This window comes from Cervus canadensis, chromosome 5 (genome assembly GCF_019320065.1).
Source record: "Cervus canadensis isolate Bull #8, Minnesota chromosome 5, ASM1932006v1, whole genome shotgun sequence".
NCBI classification, from domain to species: domain Eukaryota; kingdom Metazoa; phylum Chordata; class Mammalia; order Artiodactyla; family Cervidae; genus Cervus; species Cervus canadensis.
Window position 1 is genome coordinate 5393323 of NC_057390.1, and position 22995 is coordinate 5416317.

Here is a 22995-nt window from a genome sequence, read left to right on the forward strand (position 1 = left end):
TTTTCTGGATCAGTTTTTGTTTCTTTTGATCTTTTTCATGTTCTCCTTGTATGCCTGGTGATTCTTAGTTTTGCATTTCCATTTCAGAGAGAAGGAAAGAGTGTGTATATTTCATTTGTTTATTGTCAGCAGATCTATTTTCTGACTGGATCTCTCTCCTTGAGAACTGTGAGTGGGATGGGGGTGGATGTCTGCTAGGAAGCTTCGCTTGAGGGTAGCAAGATGGTGAGCCACAATCATCCTGAAGATTTCTAAATGCTAAAATGACAAAGACTTTATTCTAGTTTTTGAGCTATTTTTTTTTTTTTTTGCTGAGCTATTAATGCCATTTTAAAAAGAGGAAACCGAAGCTCAGTGACCTGCCTGTGGTTAAATAGCTAGTAAGTGATGAAGCCAAAATTTGAACTGCTGTTTGCCGGATGAACACTTTTATTCTCATTCCACAAAACCAAATAAATTTTAACGTAAATGGGAAAATCATGTTGCATGAATAAAAGCTCTGTCTTTTCTGTAAATATACACTTTCACATGCTCTACAACTAAAGCTTCCACCTTGATGGTCACATCTTGAGCACCAAGGACTCTGTACCTTTCTTCTCATGTAACAGCCATCTTTTCCTCTTAAGCAATTAATCTGCACTCTGCTATTAAAGAAAATGAGATAATTAAATTTCACTCACACTCAGAAGGCATCTAAGCAGAATTAACAGTTTCAGAGGAACTATGAGCTGAGGAGCTAGAGGGAATAATTTATTCCTGGGTTGGGCAGGTCATGAGACGGTAGAAATTCCTTAAATTATTTTTAGTGGATGTTAAGAAAGCCACATTCTTCCTAATTCTAAGGTTTTGTCCTGATTCTAAAGATCACTGCTTCTTCACTTTTAAAAAAATCTACTTAAAAACTCGATGACAAATAATGACTTTGTTATTAAAAAAATTCTCTGAAAATTAAAAAATAAGCATGTATGGATCACCTTGCTACATCAGACACCATGACATTAAACCATGGATTGGTTTCTTTTTTTAATGGATAAAATCCTTCTGTTAAGCATCAGAGATTCTCATGTTGAGTGAAGACAATGACAAATATGTTGTCCTGTGCTTTTTTTAAAAAAAATTATTGAAGTATAGTTGATTTATAATGCTGTGTTAATTTCTGCTATACAACAAAGTGATTCAGTTATACATACATATTTTCTTTTTCATATTCTTTTCCATTATGGTTTATCATAGGATATTGAATATAGCTCATTGAATATAGTTCCCTGTGCTACAAAGTAGGACCTAGTTGTTTATTCATTCTATATGTAATAGTTTCCATCTGCCAACCCCAAACTTCCCAGTCTTCCCTCCCACCTCCCCTCCCTGGCAACCTCAAGTCTGTTCTCTATATCTTTGAGTCTATTTCTGTTTCACAGATAGGTTCATTTGTGTCATATTTTAGATTCCACATACAAATAATATCGTATGGTATTTCTCTTTCTCTGTCTGACTTATTTCAGTTAGTATATCATCTCTAGGTCCATCTGTGTTGTTGCAAATGGCATTATTTCATTTTTTTAATGACTAAGTAATATTTCATGGAATGTATATACCACATCTTCTTTATTCATTCATGGTAGATAGACATTCAGGGTGTCTTCATGTCTTGGCCCTTGCGAATAGTGCTACTATGAACTGAGGCATACATGTATCTTTTTGAATTATAGTTTTGTCTGGATATATGCCCAAGAGTGGGATTGTTGGATTATATGGCAACTCTATTTTTAGTTTACCATGTTGTTCTCCACAGTGGTTGCACCACATGAATTGGTTTCTTAATTCAACATTCCCCACACCTTTTAGGGATTTGATAATAAATATTCCATGAAAAATGCATTCCCAGGTCAAATAAGTTTGATCAGCTCTGGATTAAATGAAGTTAGTTTTCCTTTGCAGCTGCTCTTCTCAGAGCCTTTCATTGGTAATGGGCATTGAGAAAAGCACATTTTGGGAAATGCTCAATTTAGAAAACACATAATTTGAAAGACATTGATTTAATTTATTAAAGAGCCATTTTGCTTTCCTTTCCCCTTCAGAGACATGTTCTCAGTTACTCAGCTTTAGGCCACATGTACGGCGATGTAGTTTTCCATGACCGGGTCACGTTGTCTTTATTTTGGGTTGGGTAACCTCGCTGCTGTGTTCATTTTTGTTCTTTGCATTTGGGCTATGACTACCTCTTAATTTTGCAACCATTCCTTATGTCCTTGAAGATGCTATATGTTAATGCCTTAATGTCCTCATGTACAAAATATGAATCCACAAACTCATTAGGTGTTCGTGAGACATGAAAAAGAACGATTATGTGTGTGTTCCGTTGCTACAGTCATGTCCTCCTCTTTGCAGTCCCACGGATTGTAGCCTGCCAGGCTCCTCTGTCCATTTCCATGGGATTTTCCCGGCAAAATAGTGAAGCCCCGACCCAGGGATTGAGCCTCTGTCTCTTGTATCTCCTGCATTGGCAGACATATTCTTTATTACTGAGTCACCTGGGAAGCCCCATGACAAAGAAAGATTGCAGCCTACCTATTATCTAAAGCTGACAGTAAAGCATTTGAAATAAAGTTCCTGCTTCTGGAGAGTTCTCTTGGGATTGATCATCTCAGCCCTCAGAAGATGACATCCCATTATAATCAACAACATATTGAAAAATATATAAAGACTGAAGCTCTAGGATAGTCACAAATGTACCCATAAGAAAGTTATAGGAGGATTGCAATTTGTATAAATACAGAGAAAGGCAGATTGAGACAGTAACTCTGATTAAGGTCCACCAGTGTCTTGATGAAGGATTTCCCATGTGTGGCCAGATACCATGTTTGTTATGACTTTGACATCTCCTCCATCCATTATTTTGGCAGCACTGCCCATCATTTGTCTGAGTGAGAATTTCAGAGTCATCCTCACCCCTTGGCTTTCCTGATTTGAACAAACCCCTTTTCCACTGACCAAATCCATCCTTTAAGATCTGGCTCAAAGCCTTGACCAGCTCTGGCACTTTCTAGATAAATGTATCCATAGAACCAGCATTCTTTTAAGATTCAGTGGCCCAAGCCTTATCCAGGATTAATGACTAGTGGAATACAGAGCAAACCTATGTGAACTTCATTTTTTTTAATCTTCAGTTGGGAAGCCACTGCTATAGCCTGTATGACTGCCCTCCCCTCATCTCCACCATCTTTGGAACACGGGTCACAGGCCATTTCACCTTCACGCCAGCACTTTAATATTAGCAATTCCCAAATCTATTTCTATCCATACTTAGACTCATCTTATTAGGTTGAAAGCCTGGGGTGAAGGGAAGAACCCTTCAATCTTATGATAATCTTCTGAAGCTACATTTTAATTTGTCTCAAGAAGTTAAGGGGAATGGGGATTCCCTGGGGTCCAGTGGTTAAGACTCTGTACTGCCACTGCAGGGAGCATGGTTTCCATGCGTGGTTGGGGAATTAAGATCCTTGCAAACTGCAAGGCGTGACTTAAAAAACAAAAGAAGTTAAGGGAGAAGTTTATTTCCTCCTCTCAGATAAGTGGGGGTAGTCAGAACTATTTGGGTTGGTGGGGTCCTTACCCTCCAGGCTTTAGGCTTCTCGTTGGAGAAGTATTCACAGGGATACAACAAAACTAGTAGTCAGGGCAGCAGGACCACTAAGCAATTTTATTCTTACTCTAACTTCATGTCACCTCAATAAAAGATCCTCAAGTACAAAGACTTGTGTGGAGGGCTTTGGGCTGGGCTGTTAGAATCCTTAGTGAGGGTAAGTGCTGTAACCTGGTTACCCACTTAATGGCTCTAGTCAGAGATCTTATGGGAGCACAGAATCCAGTGACTAGAAGGTTAATTTTTCACAGGCTTAAACAGTCGACCCCCAAACAATGAAAAGGTTAGGGGTACCAACCTCCACAGAGTGGAAAATTCACGTTGAACTTACCGTTGTTGCTCCACATCCATAGGTCTACGGATTCAACTGACCACCCATCCTGTACCCTGCAGTATCCACTATTGAATAAGGGCTACATTTAGGTGGACACAGTTATTCAAACCTGTGTTGTTCAAGAGTCAGCTGTACTTTCAGGAGCATTGCCTCTCACTTAGCCCATTGTAAGTTTCTCTAAGAAGCTTCTTCTCAGGATCTGCTAATGCCTCCTCTAATGGATTATGTATTGAACATGACCACTTACATGGCCAGATGCTCTCCTTTGCTTTCAGAATCCTCTCACCCTGTTCTGATGGATTGATTTGGATATTTGCTAACCTAATTGTTTTAATTAGATCCTTAGTCTCTGTTCTCATCAGGATAGTCTTAAAAAGCACAGTCCACCAACACTGCCCTACTGTATAGCACAGGGAACTATACTCAATATTTTGTAATAACCTATAAGGGAAAGGAATCTGAAAAAGAATATATGTATACACACATGTATTATATATATTATACATATATATATATATATATGTATGTATAACTGAACCACTTTGCTGTATACCCAAAGCTAATACAACATTGTATAAATAAGCTATGCTTCAATTAAAAATAAATTATGAGACTTTATTTTTTCTAATGTGTTTAAGGGTATGCAAATCCCATGGACAGAGGAGCCTGGCAGGCTACAGTCCAGGGGTTGCAAAGAGTCAGATATGACTGAGCACACATACATTCCCCTTAAGTATTGCTATATCCTTCTTGTTTTGATATGTGCCATTTATATTATCATTCAGTATAAAAACATTCTAATATCATTATGATTTTTGTCTCATTTTCTCACTGCTTAGAAAGCACTCCTATGCTTTCTTTCTAAGTTATCTTTGTTATTGGTTTGTAACTTAATTTCATTGGTGAAGTACATAGTCAAATTTTGAAATGTTCCATGTGTACTTGAAAACTAAAGGTTTATTCTTCTTACCGCCCCCCCCCAAAAAAGGCATATTCTACCCCATTCTAACAGAGCAATTCTGCAGAATAACTATAGATCTATTAATTCTCTGGTCATTCCTTCAAAACTTCACAGCTGCTTCCTCTGTGATACACTAAGTCTCAGTTTTTCAGTCTAAGATTCTACAGGGGCAGCACATAGACTCCAGGAGATACTGACAGGAGCCCAGTTGATGGTTTGTGGCCTTTGGTTAAATACTCTGCCCCTGTAAACCATAGTTCAGTTCAGTTCAGTTGCTCAGTCATGTCCGACTCTTTGTGACCCCATGGACTGTAGCACGCCAGGCCTCCCTGTCCATCACCAACTCCTGGAGTTTACTCAAACTCATGTCCATTGAATCACTGATGCCATCCAACCACCTCATCCTCTGTTGTTCCCTTCTCCTCCCGCCTTCAATCTTTTCCAGCCTAAGGGTCTTTTCCCATGAGTCAGTTCTTTGCATCAGGTGGCCAAAGTATTGGAGTTTCAGCTTCAGCATCAGTCCTTCCAATGAATATTCAGGATTGATTTCCTCTAAGATGGACTGGTTGGATATCCTTACCATAGTTCCTCTCCTGTAAAATAGGGATAATGACAATGCCTACCTCATTTGGTTGTTCTGTGCATCCAGTGAGCGCATATGTGCATGTAAACACTCAATATTGTTAGCAACTATTAAGCCTGTGATGAACTATTGTTAAACCCTATCATTGTTTTGCAAAGTCTGCCAAGGATAACATAACACTGTTTGCTACTTCTATTGACTTTTCACAAGATTTTGTTCTGGGGTCAAGACTAGGTTAGGAATTAAGCAGCATGAGGTCAATGAAGACTCCTAGTTATTGATGTTTAGATGAACCTGCTTTCAAGTGCCCAACAGGCAGAATTGGCAGGAATAGTCTCCTGAAGAGTAGATAATCTCTAGACATATAAAACAAGGCCAAGTGGTTTAAAAGTAGGGCTAGAACAACAGGGCCCCTGAGGGTAATCACAGGGACTTTTTGCTAATGTACCTTTGGCCTTACCTGTGGGTGAAGAGGCATAAAAACAGTTGGAGCAATTGTAGAAACTTAGACACATAAGCAGAAATCTCATACATCTCTGTGTGGAGGTATACTTTTCAACATTACATGTAGGCAAAGCCAGATTTGCTTTAATTGGAGCTTGTAATTGACCCCACAATGCAAGAAAGTATTCCACTGGGTTCCTGAGTTCTACAGCATAAACACTGCTGAGATTTGAGTATGAAAAAATTACAAAGCAAGTATTTCCAGGACCCCAGAGACATGACCTAAGAGTTTCTTTCTGAAATACAATACCAGAAAAAATAATCCCATAATTATAAACATCTTAAATCTAAAATAATAGTTATGTTTGACTCATGAAATATTTAAATAATTCATACTGAATAAGAATAGTTGCCATTTGATCGGTCCTTACACTAGATGCCAACTCTGTATTATATCTTTACAATATTGTCCTATTTATTTGTCAGCAAAGGAGCTGTAATCATCATTCACATTTTACCCATGAGAGAAGTGAGAATCAGAAAGTTTAATTAAGTTGCTGTAAATCTCACTGCTAACAGAAACAAAACAAAGATTTGCACCAGATTTGCTGGAACTAAATCCTGTGCTGTTAACTATTAATACAAAGGACAGTTCACAGCCATCCTGTGAAGGTCATTTTCAGAGCAAATTACCCAAATCCAAGAATAGCTTTGCTTCTCGTAGCACATGTGCATCTATTCAGTGTGTCTGAAGGAAGAACTTTTTGAATAATTAGAATGTAAAGGCATTAGAGATCTAAAAGTTAAGTGAAGGATTGCAGAGCCATGCTCCAGAAGAAAACAGAGATTAAGGGACGCATGTTTGGTGTCTAGGACTACTTTTTGTCTGAGGGTCAACTTTGAAGGCAGTGATAAGAGGATAACACAAGCTGTTGGCAGCTCTCTAGGGCTCAGGTGATGACAAAAGTCCATAAAGAAAAAAATAAGCATAATGAACACCCATTATTAGGATTGGAATCTTGGGGAGTGTATACCCCCCAAATGAAAACTATATGCCCCTAAAGGTACTTTTCTATCATTTAAAATTCCCCAGTATGTGAAATTATATAAAGGTAATCCTAAATTGCTAATGAGCCTAAAAACCTGGCAGAAAGGGATGTACTTCTCTGGAGAAAAATAATATCACTGTAGGCCTCAAATTACTTCTGAAAATTATTTTGCAACAATGTCCAGCATATGAAAAAAAAATTATAGAAGGAGGTATGAAAATATGAATGACTTGTCAGCAGAAAAAAATAGATGGTAGAAGTATAGGGGCTCCAGATAAAGACATCATTCGATACAAACTTTAAGATAACTATGATGTCTAAATTGAAAGCAGGTAAGATGGAGAATTTTAACAGAAGATGAGAAACTATGAAAATGAATCAAATGGAAACTCTAGAATGAAAAAATGTATTTCAATCAAGAACTCAGTAAATGTCTTAAAAGGCAGATTATACACAGCTGAAGAAAGAATTAGTTAACTGGAAAATACATTAGAAGAAAATATTCAGAAAGGAGATCTAAAAGACAAAAAATTAAAATTTTGAAAGGCAATAGAAGAGAAGACAGAAATTCTAACATGCATGAAATGGAATCTCAGAAGAAAAGGAAAGAGAGAATGAGTCAAAATCAATAACTAGAAGCTATCGAGAAAAAGGCTAGTTCAGTTCAGTTCAGTCACTCAGTCGTTTCCGACTCTTTGCGACCCCATGAACCGCAGCACGCCAGGCCTCCCTGTCCATCACCAGCTCCCAAGTCCACTCAAACCCATGTCCATCAAGTCAGTGATGCCATCCGTCTCATCCTCTGTTGTCCCCTTCTCCTCTGCCCTCAATCTTTCCCAGCATCAGGGTCTTTTCAAATGAGTCAGCTCTTTGCGTCAGGTGGCCAAAGTATTGGAGTTTCAGCTTCAGCATCAGTCCTTCCAATGAACACCCAGGACTGATCTCCTTTAGGATGGACTGGCTGGATCTCCTTGCAGTCCAAGGGACTCTCAAGGGTCTTCTCCAACACCATAGTTCAAAAGGATCAATTCTTCGGCACTCAACCTTCTTTATAGTCCAACTCTCACATCCATACATGACTACTGGAAAAACCATAGCCTTGACTAAATGGGCCTTTGTTGGCAAAGTAATGTCTCTGCTTTTTAATATGCTATCTAGGTTGGTCATAACTTTCCTTCCAAGGAGCAAGTGTCTTTTAATTTGATTGCTGCAATCACCATCTGCAGTGATTTTGGAGCCCCCCAAAATAAAGTCAGCCACTGTGTCCACTGTCTCCCCATCTATTTCCCATGAAGTGATGGGACCAGATGCCATGATCTTAGTTTTCTGAATGTTGAGCTTTAAGCCAACTTTTTCACTCTCCTCTTTCACTTTCATCAAGAAGCTCTTTAGTTCCTCTTCACTTTCTGCCATAAGAGTGGTGTCATCTGCATATCTGAGGTTATTGATATTTCTCCCGGCAATCTTGATTCCAGCTTGTGCTTCTTCCACCCAGTGTTTCTCATGATGTACTCTGCATATAAGTTAAATAAGCAGGGTGACAATATGCAGCCTTGATGTACTCCTTTTCCTATTTGGAACCAGTCTGTTGTTCATGTCCATTTCTAATTGTTGCTTCCTGACCTGCATACAGGTTTCTCAAGAGGCAGGTCAGGTGGTCTGGTATGCCCATTTCTTGAAGAATTTTCCACAGTTTATTGTGATCCACATAGTCGAAGGCTTTGGCATAGTCAATAAAGCAGAAATAGATGTTTTTCTGGAACTCTCTTGCTTTTTCAATGATCCAGCAGATGTTGGCAATTTGATATCTGGTTCCTCTGCCTTTTCTAAAACCAGCTTGAACATCTGGAAGTTCATGGTTGGAGAATTTTAAGCATTACTTTACTAGCGTGTGAGATAAGTGCAATTGTGCGGTAGTTTGAACATTCTTTGGCATTTCCTATCTTTGGGATTGGACTGAAAACTGACCTTGTCCAGTCCTGTGGCCACTGCTGAGCTTTCCAGATTTGCTGGCATATTGAGTGCAGCACTTTCACAGCATCATCTTTTAGGATTTGAAATAGCTCAACTGGAATTCCATCACCTCCACTAGCTTTGTTCCTAGTGATGCTTTCTAAGGCCCACTCGACTTCACATTCCAAGATGTCTGGCTCTAGGTGAGTGATCGCACCATCGTGATTATCTGGGTCATGAAGGTCTTATTTGTACAGTTCTTCTGTGTATTCTTGCCACCTCTTCTTAATATCTTCTGCTTCTGTTAGGTCCCTACAATTTCTGTCCTTTATTGAGCCCATCTTTGCATGAAATGTTCCCTTGGTATCTCTAATTTTCTTGAGGAGATCTCTAGTCTTTCCCATTCTAATGTTTTCCTCTATTTCTTGGCATTGATCGCTGAGGAAGGCTTTCTTATCTCTCCTTGCTATTCTTTGGAACTCTGCATTCAAATGGGTATATCTTTCCTCTTCCCCTTTGCTTTTCACTTCCCTTCTTTTCACAGCTATTTGTAAGGCCTCCTCAGACAGCCATTTTGCTTTTTTGCATTTTTTTTTTCCTTGTCCATATTCTTGTCCATATACCTAAACTACTGTACAGACTCAGTGTAATCTCTATCAAAATCCAAGGACATTTTTTCACAGAAATATTAAAAAAAAATCTAAAATTTATAGGGAACCACAGAAGACCCTGAACAGCCAAAACAATCCTGAGAAAAAAATAAAACTAGAGATAGTCACATTCCCTGATTCCAAGCTATAATTACAAAGCCTTGATAATCAAAACAACACAGTATTAGCAGGAAAATAGAATAGAAATGAAAGCCTAGAAATAAATCCCCACATATATGGATAATTTATGACAAAGAAGCAAAGAATATACAATGGAGATAGACCCTTCACTAAATGATGCTTGGGAAAACTGTAAAGCCACATTCGAAAAGAAGACTCTAGACCATTACCCTACACCATACACAAAAATCAACTGAAAATGGATTAAAAACTTGAATGTAAGACCTGAAACCATAGAAGTCCTAGAAGAAAACATTGGTGATATGCTCTTTGATACTAATCTCAGCAGTATTTTCCTATCTATGTCTTCTCAGGCAAAAATCATCATTAGAGATTAAGAGGGACACATCATCCTTTTAATAAGATCAATTCACCAGGATGATATAACTGTCCTAAATATTTATGCATTTAATAAACATAGCTTCAAAATATATAAAGCAGAACTTAAATTATAAGAAGAAACAAGTAAATTCTTAATTATAGTGGGAAATATTAACATGTCTCTTAGATATGATTGCAGAAAAAATATCAATAAGGATAAAGAGCTTTGAACAATAATATTAGAAACATGATATTATATATATATGCACATATGTATATATTGTGGTGTTTAGTTGCTAAGTCATGTCTGACTCTTTGTGACCCCATGGACTGTAGCCCCACCAGGCTCCTTTGTCCATGGGATTTCCCAGAAAAGAATACTTGGATATTAAATGGAGTGGATTGCCATTTCCTTCTCCAGGGGATCTTCCCAGCCCAGGGATCAAATCCGCATCTCCTTCACTGGCAAACAGCTTCATTATCCTTTGCCACTGAGTCACCAGGAAAGCCCATATGTATTAGAGAGAGAATACTATACCAACAGTAGCAGAATACACATATTTTTCTAGCATACAGAAAGTATTTACAAAATTGATCATATGTAAGACCAGAGAGTACGTCTCAAAATTTTTCATAAGATCAAAATTCTAGAGTACCTTCTGCAATCATAGTGCAGTTGAACTAGTCAACTGCTAAAGGTTAACTAGATAATTGCACATGTTTGGAAGCAAAGAAATATGCTTCTAAGTGACTAGCTTGTTAAAGAAGGAATCACAATGGAAATTAGAAAATACTTTGAGTTAAATGATAATGACAGTTCTATACATTAAAGCTTATAGAATGCAACTAAAGTTGTGCTTACATGAAAACATGTAGCACTAAATACACAAATTAGAAGAGAAGGAAGATCAACTATCAGAGCCAAGCACCCAACTCAAGAAGAAAACAGCAAATCAAAATGAAGTAAATTAGAATGAAGGAAATGATGAAGATGAGAACAGAAATGAATGAGGTAGAAAAGAGAGGAGTCAAAACAAAAGGCTGTTCTGTGAAAATAATAAAATTGAGTGCTGGTGATATTGACTTAAAAAGAGAGAGAGAGAGAAACCATAAATATGCAATGTAAGGAATGAAGAGGAGAATAACTACAGACCCTACAGCTACTAAAAAGACATCAAATAAGTAAACATCATGACTAGCCCACTCAATTTGAAATTTTTCATGATTTCCATGATATCTTTGTAGAAACAAGCAACTTACCAAAATTGACAGAAAGTAGACTTAAAACTGTTGAAAGTCAAACACACACACAAAAAAAAGTCAAATCCATAATTAAAATTTTTTCCTTCAGAGAAATGTCTAAGCTCAGATGACTTTACTGGTGAATGCCACTAAATTCTTAAAGAGGAAATCATTCCAAGATTACACCATCTTTCCCAGAGAATAAAAAGAAAAAGAGGTACATGTCCCCAGTTCGTTTCCAAGGGCTTTCTTAGCAAAAGCTAATGAGCTCACTTCAAAACAGGAAAATTTTACTCACTTATTCATGACCATTGGTGCAGAAATTCCCCTCCCCCACAAAAACAGCACATTGAATCTATAGCAAGTATTACCACTGACTTTTATTTACTCCACGAATACAAGGCTGGTTTGACTTTTGAAAATTAATCAGTGTAATTCACTACATTAACCATCAATAGAAAAAAAAAGTTAGATAATACAATCAACAGCCCACAGAAAACATTTTATAAATTTTAGCTACAACTCATGATTTCAACAAACAAAAATTAATAGCTATAAGGTTAACAAAGTAGGAATAAATGGAAAATTCCCTAATCTGATGAAGGATCTACTAAAAAACCCTAGTTTGAAATCAGGAATAAGACAAGGATGCCCACCATTACTGTTTCTACTCAACATTGTAGTTAAAGTTCTAGCTGGTAAGTTAAGAAAAGAAATAAAGGTGTAAGCATTGCAGTGGTTGGGAAAAAGCCATCCCTAAATCACATGATGATGTTGCTGAATTATCGTGTACATGGGAAATAAAGCTACAGACAAATTATTAGAATAAATAGGGTAGTTTAATCAAAGGCAAAATCTAACACATAATATGCAAGATCTCTATGGACATGAATATGAAACATTAACTGACCTAAGTAGAAATCTAAATAATCAGAGTAACATAGCATGTTCAGGTATCAGACGACAGTATTACTGATGTATTAGTTCTCCAAACAGATCTACATATTCAAAGCATTTTCCGTAAAAATGATAAGAGGATTTTTGTGTGAGCGTGTGTGTAATTTGTTGATTCTAAAGCAATGATGAAAAACAAAGAAGTGAGGGTCGCTGCCTCTAGGAGCCATCGAAGTTTATTATAAAGCTATAGTTATTAAAAATGTGGTACTGGCCCAAAGAGAGACAAACAGGTCAATGGAAATGACAGGGTGACCAGAGAAAATGGCCTGAACCAGGGCCGGAAGACATACCTAATCTTGGCCACTTGTGTGACGGCTTCCCTTGATTCAGAGGCTCTTCAAACTCTCCCTGGTGATTCTAATCTGCAACTGGGCTTGAAAATCATCTCCCCCAACACACACACACACACACACACACACACACACACACCTCTTTCTTCCTAAGCGTGGAAGAGCATTGCAGTTTTTTATTTAAAACTGGTCGGGTATATCATATCATAAAAAATTCTGAAATCCCATTTAGATTTTCTGTCTTTGCCCCAAATTCTACTCCCTTAAGCTGTGGCCCCTTCCCATTCCTTCTGCCTCTAGCCAAGCTCTTCATTTCTTCCTGTACTCCTGTTATTACTATTTTCTTTTGGAGAACAATTTCCTCCTTCCCTCAGTTTCCCTAGCAGCTCTATCATCACTTGCCTAGCAAACAGAAACCTTTGTGAGGACTCACTCTTATAAACGGAAAGTACTTTTTTTGGCTGCGCTGGGCAGCATGCAGGATCCGACCAGGGATTAAACCCATGCCCTCTGCAGTGGTAACTGAGAATCTTAACCCCTGGACCACTAGGGATGTCCTAAGACTACTTTTAATTTAAGATTTCCCCATCACATTGCTGTGCATGGCTTGGATTATCTTCCACTGAATGTTTTCAGTGCTGTGGTACAGACCGTGTGAACGCAGGCTCTGCTCCCCAGGTGCCTCTCAACCAGCCTTGTGAAGCAGGCTTCCCAACACTCACCCTATCAGCGACAAGGTGCCCTTCAGCACCAATACCTCAGCAACCCTGGCTTTGTGGGCTGTGACCTCGGCAGTGACACAAGGCCCCACACCTAGAAGGGTCCTGCCCTTGGGTTAATACTCTCCTCTCATCATCTTGAAATTCTTCATCATTTATGAACGAGAGGCTCCACATCTTCAGCTTGCTCTGGGCCCTGCAGACGGTGCGGTCAGCCCTGTGCTGCAGGAAGGGCTTGCTCGATTTTATAGCAAAAAAAAAAAAAAAAAGCCTCTGGGCTGAGTGCTCCGTGCAATACTTTCTCTGGTTTCTCAGAAACCATTTCCTCTTTTCGATTCTCAGTTATCCCCCTGGGTTTAGCAGCTGGGTGTGTGAGTGCTGCTTTACTGAATCTCTGATGTTCATTTCCTGCCCACTTACAGTGTTTTCACAACAGCCGAACGCGGCGCTTCACCACCTGGCCCTAATCTCTTGCCCTGGCCTTGGCGCCTTTTTCTTCTGCTTTTGCTTCCACCCTGAACACGACCCACTGACAGCTCCAGCCCTCCTCCCCAAAGCAACACTTTGATGACACAGAACCTCCTCTGTCACCAGGATGTGACCTGCATCTTGCCTTTGTGCTCCACCCTGTGCTTTTCCTTCTGCCTGGAATGCTTTTCCATCACTTCCATCTGCACTCTGGCTCTCATTCCTTTAGGCCCAACCCACATGTTAGCTTCTGCATTACGAGAGCCTCAGACAGCACTCATCACCCCCTTGCTCCTGCTCCTATAGCTTTGAAGACATACCTCTGTCATAGCAGGTGATTCAGCATGGCATACAGACCTCTTCCATCCTCTGCCACACACCTTATTCTGGATGAGTCAGTTCTTGACTTAGAATATGAGTCAGTCATTTTTTCTAGAAGATCTCCCTAAGTGCTTGCATTTCCCTAGACATACCACTAATCACATTATAATATAATCGCTCCTTTTTTTTTGTTTTAAGCTACTTGTTTATCTATTTGGCCTTCCCAGGTGGCACTAGTGGTAAAGAATCCACCTGTCAATGCAGGAGATGCAAGAGACATGGGTTCGATCCCTGGGTTGGGAAGATCCCCTGGAGAAGGAAATGGCAACCCACTCAAATACACTTCCCTGAAAAAAAATCCCATGGACAGAGGAGCCTGGCGGGCTACAGTCCATGGGACCGCAAAGAGTCAGACATGACTGAGCAGAAGGACATTTATTTATTTGGTTGCAGTGGGTCTTAGTTGTGGCAATGCAGGATTTTTAGTTGCAGCATGTGGGATCTAGTTCCCTGACCAGGGATCGAACCTGGACCCCCTGTATTGGGAGTGCGGAGTTTTAGCCATTAGACCACCAGGGAAGTCTCTCTCCTTACTTCTTAGTGCACTGCTTGGCATGTGCTAGATGCTCAATAATGTTTGTTCATTAATATATATATATGAAATGATTTATGTGCTCATTGAGAGTATTGTCTTGGGTCCTGAGCCCGAGACCTGGGCTTGGTTAAGTAACCCCACCCTTGACTTGAGGTCGCATCCTTCAGAGAAGGATGACAGAGATGACAGTGTGGGGATCTGGGCTGCCACTCACTTGGGCCCAAAAGGATGAATTTCCCTCTATGCTGTAATAAACTTCATATTGTTGTCTAGAGAGTGACAGAAAGTAATGTTAAATTCATAAAAATGTAACTATCTGTGCCAAGTATATGGAATTATAATATGCGTCACAGGAGAGTTGGAACTTTGGAAAAACACTGGGAACTAGCTCTTGAAAGAGCTGCTGTCTTGAAGGCAGGGTGGGTCTGGCCCTGAGGCCTTGGTGCTTTCTTCAGGCCTCCTTCCTGGCCTCACTCTCACCCTCTCCCAGGGTTTTGGGCCCCCATTTTCTACTTCTCATTGTCCAGCTTCCTCCTTAAAAACCCGGCGGATGTAGCTTTCTTTTGGGAAGGTTCCTGCCTCCCTCTCTTGTAGTGGCCATTTTCTTGCTCATGGCTCCTGCCTTTTGAAGCTCCCTTCTTCCAAGAGACCAAGGACCAGGTGGAAGAAGATGGAGTTTCTTTCACCCCCTGTCTACTTCCTCCTTCTAAGAGACGGGCTCCGCTTCATTGTAAGGGATTCCCAACCCAACAAGGAGATCCCTCTGCCAAAGGTGCCAAGGAAAACTACTTGAGCTTGCAAGTAATTCCAGGTATTGAGGACCAAGAGAGGTTCAGTGGAGCTGAGTGTAACTGTGCTTACTGTAAGCCAGTGAGATGCTAGGAAGTTGCAGGGAGATCAATTTGGGATTCATAAATATAAAGAGGAATGTTGTTCAGGCAGAGCTAAGCGCCATTAAAAATGGAATAGGAAGCCTTTTGAGAGAGTGCACCACTCATCATTAGAAATCTCCACGAGTGGGCTGAACACACCAGGGCTGACAGAGAGGGAATTCCTGCCTGGGGTTGGAGGTTAGCGAGAGAGTGCCTCCATGGTTCCTCCCGACTTTCAAGCTTCTACAATTTCATTATAGAGTTCTAACCTTGTAATAGTTTATATTTCAAAATCCTGTTCTTAATTAGTTGTTTTTCTGAACTCCTTCTGAAGTAAATCAGCTTCATACAGTGGTAATTAGTTTATTGGTAGAAACAATGGCAGAGCCTAAAACATGCATATTTTTTGCATATGTGGCAAGGACACAAGAAGGGCTGACTCTTATTGTTCCTACACTATTTTCCAGAAATGGGATCTTCCAGTATCCCTGTGAGGGATGTAACAGTCACTTAACCAGGTTAATAAATAACATGGAAATAAAGAAACAATTATTAATATGGAATATTAAAAAAATGCTGGAGCTGGATTAATCAGTCTTCAGACAATTGAGGCTGCATGGGTTTCTTGTTAACTGATCTTACAACTGGAGTGAACCTAGAAGGCAAGATTGTATTTAAGAGAGAAAATATAGGCTTTGCCTTTGGGGCAAGTGCGTGTGTGTGTGTGTGTGTGTGTGTGTGTGTGTGTGTGTGTGTGCGCTCAGCCATGTCGGACTCTTGGGGCAAGTGCGTGTGTGTGTGTGTGTGTGTGTGTGTGCGCTCAGCCATGTCGGACTCTTTGCGACCCCATGGACTGTAACCCACCAGGCCCCTCTGTCCATGGGACTTTCTTGGCGAGAATACTGGAGTGGGTTGCCATTTCCTTCTCCAGGGGATCGTCCTGACCCAGGGATCAAACCCCAGTCTCCTGTGTCTCCTGTATTGGCAGGTGGATTCTCTACCACTGAGCTACCTGGGAAGCCCATGGGGCACATCGTCTGGGACACCTCATAGACCTTACTGTAACAGTCAAAAATGATTATGGTGGCTCAGCCAAACAGAGTCTTGTTTTGTCCCCAAAAGTCTTGAGCTAGGTGGTGGTTCAAAGACGGCACAGTTATGTGAAGACACCAACAAGGGCATGGCCTCCTTCTAACTTCAGATCTGCCGACTTTAGCTTGTGGGTTTTGCCTGCGGGGTCCAAGGTAGCAGTTCTATCTCAGGCCTGCAGTTGCATTCTGGAAGAAAGAATAAAGAACTGACCTAGAGGATAAAAGTCTGCCTACTCCAGGAAAGTGAAACTTGCCAAGAAATTCCAGCCGACTTAGGCTTCTGTCTCATTGGCTTGAGCTGTGTTCCATGCCCAGTTCTTGCCGTGAGAGCACCTAGAAAATATAATTATTTCACCTGGGTCATCACTTCCCCAAACTTTGGTTTCCTTAGTGACAAAGAGGACAGATAGATACTGGGTAGGCAAGCGACCGCCATCACATGTTTGCTCCAAGCTCCCAATGAGGTGCCCTGCTCTCTCTGTGTCTTCTAGTTCTAGACGAGAGCACTTCTGCTATGAACTTTGAGGTTTGGAGATGCTGCTACCTGATAGACTTTGTGAGGATCTTATACTGCTGTCCTTGGCCCATCAATGTTTAACTATCAAGACGTATATTTGAAATTTCTCTGTCTTTAGGACATGAGCCAGAACTGGCCCACCTGTGACCTCAGTGTCCTCTGAGGCTCTGTGGGGATCATTAGCTCTACACGTGAATGCTCTCTGGTGCCCCAGAGAAAGGAGTCTGACATGAAGTCATGTCATGACTTCCTTACCACGTTTCCCCCTAGACCTGAGCTGCATCTCCTCCTCCTGGATGCTACTCTTGCTGTCTGTCAACACCTAACCAAACAGCAGGTGCTCCTGTTGGGAACAGGCCAACACCTTGAGATTTGTTTAAGCCAAGGAGGAGGGCCTCCATTTACACAGGAGAAGATTTATGGCTCCCCTGCTGTCCTCCAGAGATTTCTGTCTGGCAGTGCTCAGGAGGACAGCTGAAGATAGAACTCCAACATTTTAGGGCTGTTAGAGACAAAAATGTCCAACCCAGCCTTGGTCACTAGATCCAATCTGCGTTCTTTGGTTTGTGACACATAGCTGTTCTTTTTTACTCATCTGTAAAACAAAAACAATGGTAACATACCTCATGTGGTTTTAGGAGGAATACACAGAATTGATAGAACCCAGTATATCATAACATAGAAATGTTGGCCATACTCCCAGGTAGAGCTAGTGGTAAAGAACCCACCCACCAATGCAGGAAATGCAAGAGATGCAGGTTCAATCCCTGGGTCAGAAAGATCCCCTGGAGGAGAGCATCACAACCCACTCCAGTGTTCTTGTTTGGGGAATCCCATGGACAGAGAAGCCTGGTGGGCTACAGTCCATAGGGTTGCAAAGAGTTGCATGCACACATTCTCAAAGGTTTAGAGTCCTTGAGTCTTTACACGATGGTCAGTGCACATCTCAAAGAAGCACAACAAACAGCCAATGGGAACATTAAATTTTAAGTCAGGACGGTTGGTCCTTGTTAGCAGTACCAAGGGATCTTCTCGTATCACAAATAAAGGGATTATCCCCCAAGTAGGTCAGCATGGTGTGAAATACATGAAATGTGATAGGAATTACTTTTCTGATCCACTTTTTGAATTGCCTATGCTTTTTCTGTCTGCATTTTCATTTTCAGTACACATGCTTTGTTTCTTTTTTTAAAAAAAATTTGTGGTGAGCTTCAGACACAATAGTCTTTTGTAGCAGATGTATAAGGAGCAACTAACAACAAAAAGGATCAGATGGTTGGATGGCATCACTGACTCAATGGACATGAGTCTGAGCAAACTCCAGGAGAGTGAAGGGCAGGGAAGCCTGGAGTTCTGCAGTCCATGGAGTTGCAAAGAGTCGGATACAACTTTGCAACTGAACAACACTGAAGACATATATCCATAGAATTCTTATGCAAATCAATTTTTTAAAATAAAAGTAATCTTTAATTGGACACTACTTTAATTCTCTAAACAATGTTACAGTAGTTGTCCACATTTTGAAATTGCCTTGTTTGGTACTTGAATGGCATGAAAAATTTCTCTCTGCTTCCCTCCCTTCTCCCAAGGGTCATTTCCCCCACTCTTTTCTCTGCCCTGCCTGGCCTCTGACCTGCCCAGCTCTGCTGTTTCCACAGACTTCTGAATCTAATTAATGTCTTAGTAGCTATATAAGTGAATTATGTAGGCAGGAGGATGTTGGAAACTTTGAGGAAGGTACATTCCTTAGGGAAAACATGGTTTGTTAAAAAAAAAAAAAAAATCCAGAAGGCTGCTCAGGGAGGGGGCAGAATGTCAGTTAAAGGTAAACTATCAGTAACATTGTTAGACTCATTACATATCTGCTGCCTGATGAGTAGAGACAAGCTTAGGCGCATCTCTTTTGACATGTGGGCAATAATCAGCCATTATGGAACCTGGCTGAAGGGACAGATAGTCTGAATATGCCCCTATTGCAAACTGGCCTCGGCCACACAACTGGGGTACCGGCATTCCCTCTCCTCCCGTCCCTTTTCTAGTCAGTCCTCAACCATTCCTGGGGAGTACGTCCTTAGATGATCTCGGAAATGACCCCGGCAGAAGGTTCTCCAACTCTTCAGAACGTGGGCAGGCCAGGGGGAGGGGCCAGAGGATACTGCCAGAGAGCCCAAGGCAGAGATGGTCCCTATGCCCCAGGTTTCCATGGAAACATAGGAGGGTGATGACAGCCAGCACAGCCACACCATCTGCTCAGGGCCCGGTGAACGATGAAAGAGATAGAGAAAGAAAGGCGCCTCAGGTCCCAAGCCAGAGCCACCCTAAGGCAGCAGAGGAGAGGACAGCCCGGAGGACTCTCGAACTCCCAGGTGGGTTAAAACTGGAGCTGTCCGGGGAGGCTTGACATATTAGCATGTCATTTGCAAGCAGAACGCCTAGAGGGCTGATCCTGCCATCCCTACAGGCAAACACAGGCATCCAAGAAGCCTCAGGAAGGAGACACAGACAGATCACCGCGCGCCGGTGCCATCCGCAGTCTGGCCGGAACAGGAGGGAGGCTGTGGTGAGCACAGTGCTGGCGGGGGCGGGGCAGGGCGCCCACCACCTTCCTGCAGGACCACCTGCACCGCTGACTTTTGGCCAGGCATATCCTTCCAGAGGAATGGTGGGATCGGAAAAGGAAGACTCCCACCTGGTCACAAAAGACCTCTGAGCTGAGGCCAGGTCTTCAGAATAAGGCCTGAATTAATAAAGCCATGTAAGGGCTCTCTTCTCTCAATTCGTATCCAAAAGGTGATCTTAGTCGGATACCACAGGTTTACTTCTGGGTCTGTTTAGGAGGTTTCCAGTTCCAGGTTGGCAGAATGTGAGTGAGGCCCTAGCTAAGTCCCCTTGAATGCCTGCCCCAGACTGAATAGCATTCATTTCTGAGTCCTTTTCATTCGGAGATGTGGCCTAAACAAACAAACCTGACCTAGGATGCCAGCAGCCCCTCTCACGTAGCTGCCTCCCCTGGCCGCTCTCTGAAGCTGGGCGCTTTTGTTGAGCTTTCTGTAGTAGTGTCTCATTTATCTCCAGAGAGAGAGAAGTCCCTCCAGCCTGACTGCCTTTACTATGCACAGAAACTATATCAGCTTCATAGGAAATACCAGTTTTATTTTTACTTTTAACAAAGGTTATCTCTTACTCCTTTACAAAAAAAAAAAAAATCCTCCCTTTTAGTTCTGGCATTTGAATCCCAGGGTGTCCAAGCACCACCCTCCCCCCTCTCCCCCGCCCCCCACACACTTTTTGGTGCTTTTTATTAAGGATTGAACATTTTGACATAAGTGCTTGCTTTGGTATGTGTACCAAAACATACCACTGGCTGGAGGATAGTAAGAACAGCTTAATAAATCTGATAAATAATAATAATAATAAGACCACACTATAAAAGCTCTCATTAACTGTTCTACATTTTACCTGTGAATGATATAAATTTCTTTCCATGACAACTTAGCAAAGCTGGCATCTATTGATACAATATTATTTGAGTTTTTTCAAAAGGCCTTATTGTCCCACTGGAGACTATACACAAAAACTGGAAATAAAAGTGTTCATGTAACTTCCCCTGTGTTAGACGCCCCAGACTGAAAACATGAGCTATTCCTGAAGAAAAAAATGCCTACTACCCACGGTGAAATTGCTTTAGGCTCAAATTTACCCACGTCTGAGCACGAGAGACTCCGTGTTTAAATTCAAATAGAAATCTATCTGCCATTCCTCTGTGGCTTTGGGGGAAGAGGTCTTTTATGAGGGAACCACTCTGCCAGCTCCATACCCCTAGGGCTTTCTCCTTTCCCTCTTCCAGGACCGTCTAGTCTATAAGCTTCCATGGTGTGGGCAATTCTGTATCCTGAGCTTAGGCCCAGGATGGGAGTCCCAGTGAACATGGTTCTGTTTGTTCTTCAGCCTTCCTCCATTGTATAAACAGACATGTGGGAAGGGAAGGGAAGGGAAGTCAGATCCCTGAGAAGGGTGGGAGGTCTTTCTGGAGCGGCTTCCCGGCAGGCAGCCGGCAGCCCTTAGCCCAGGGACAGGACGCTCCTCTTGTTGGGGAGTGGAACTTGCAGTTGTTCCAGAGTGGGGCTGTTTTCTTGAGCTCTCCTCCACCCTCCACAATGCCTCCTGCCCCTCCGCCCCTCCGCCTTTGTTCCTGGGAACACTGTCTGGATGCTTCAGCCATCTCACTTTTGCCAGAGCAAACATTTGCAGCAAGGCCTATGCTAAGGAGACGTTGAGAAGACAGATTCCCCCTCCCTCCCAGTCTCTCCAAATACACCCTGGACTGGGTCCTGGGAAGAGTGCTTCACACCTATGTGTTCCCCCATATTCACATTCTCTTTGTTCCTCCTAGCCTTGTTACTACCTTCAACTAATGAGGGAGGTCTTTAGGGGCTGGGAGTTATCAGCTTGTAAAATAACAATTCTTTTCCCTCAAACTGTGTTGAGGGGAATTCCTTTCTGTCAGACTCTGCCTTCCTTTACTGTTTTACCTTCTGCACATTAGTTATGGATGCTAATAAAGGAAGGACTACATCAGAGCTGGGGGAAGGCAGCAGGGGGCTGAGCGTTTTTGTAATCCAACCCCAAACAGGAAAGAATTCTCCTTGGTCCTTTCTTCTCCTGCATGTGCTCCAGACTTAGTTTGTTAATCCTCATTCAGAGGTCAGGGAGGTGAGGAGGGTATAATTCCTAGGCTTGCCTCCAGATGGAGGGATCCTGTGACTGACTTCTACCCAAGGGTCTAGATTTCTGGCAGCCTCCGGGAGTGGTTCCTCTTGTCTAGAATGAACAAAAGGGGAGCGTGCCAGAAGGCTCCCTGTGGCAGGGCCTTGGGGGGTTGGGTGCAAGGGATGGGTCTTACCCTGCCCTGTACTGTCTCTCCAGGAAGTCTTTGGGAGCTTGGGCCAGGCTCCCAGCGCTGTGGCCAAGAGGACAGGAGAGTCAGGAGACAAAAGAGAGGTTCTGGGTTTTGGCCAGCTATAGAGAAACAAACAGGGCTAGGGCGCTGATGGAGACGCCGGCTTCTCATCCCTTACACAAAAGCAAGGGAGGGGGAAGTGATCTTTAAAATCCAGGAAGTAGTAATAATAATAAGAACTTGGATTTTTAGGAGGCACAGTGACACTCTTTCATTCTTCTGTCAGACAGAAGATAGGGCTGGAAGTTTGCAGTCAACCCCCAGAGGCCTGTCCGCCTTCCCTGAAAGAAATAGAAAGGAGATGGGTTTCCAGGGTCGGGCCAGCTGGACCACTGGGGATGGCGGTCCCTTCCTCAAACTGCAGGTCCCCTCAGAAGAGGTTTCATCCCCGATCCCCTTGATTTAACGTAACTTACTGGCTCCGGATATTTTAAGCGGTTTGTTTACGGCGCAACTGCAGGCTGCACCGCCAACTCGCTCCGCGCCTGGAGCGGCCAGGGCATCTCCCAGCACCCACTCAGGTCGGCAGCCGCCCCATCGCCCGGCCCGCGGCGGGGGGCGCCCGGCCGGATCAGCTGCAGACCGGACCCCCCAAGAAGTGTGTGCATACGGGGGTGAGGGATGGGGGGGCGGGAGGCCGGGCGGGGCCGGGGCAGAAGATGCGGCAGCCCGGGACGAGCTGTGCATCTCCGACCCTCCGCGCCGCCGCCCGCCCCTCGGCCCGGCTGGCCGGATCGCGCCGGGCGCCCCCGGGAGGCCGGGGTCGCGGCGCGGAGCGGTACGCGGGGGTCGGGGCGGGCGGGGTGGCGCGGCCTGCTAGCGGTCGGGACCCGGGGGAGCCGCGC

At 42.5% G+C, this 22995-nt stretch overlaps 1 protein-coding gene across 4 annotated transcripts in view; it reads left to right on the forward strand.

The window, feature by feature from the left end:
* LOC122441418 (AF4/FMR2 family member 3-like) overlaps positions 1-22995 on the forward strand; it is a 316863-nt gene that overhangs the window by 23255 nt on the left and 270613 nt on the right. Inside the window, exon 2 of one of the 4 annotated variants that reach the window (XM_043467955.1) lies at positions 19652-19750. The exons of 1 other annotated variant lie outside the window; for it this stretch is intronic. The gene's annotated coding sequence lies outside the window, so the exon portion shown is untranslated. Of the gene's footprint in view, positions 1-19397; positions 19557-19651; positions 19751-22063; positions 22749-22995 lie in introns of those variants that run through there. 2 more of the 4 variants (XM_043467956.1, XM_043467954.1) reach the window with 2 other exon arrangements.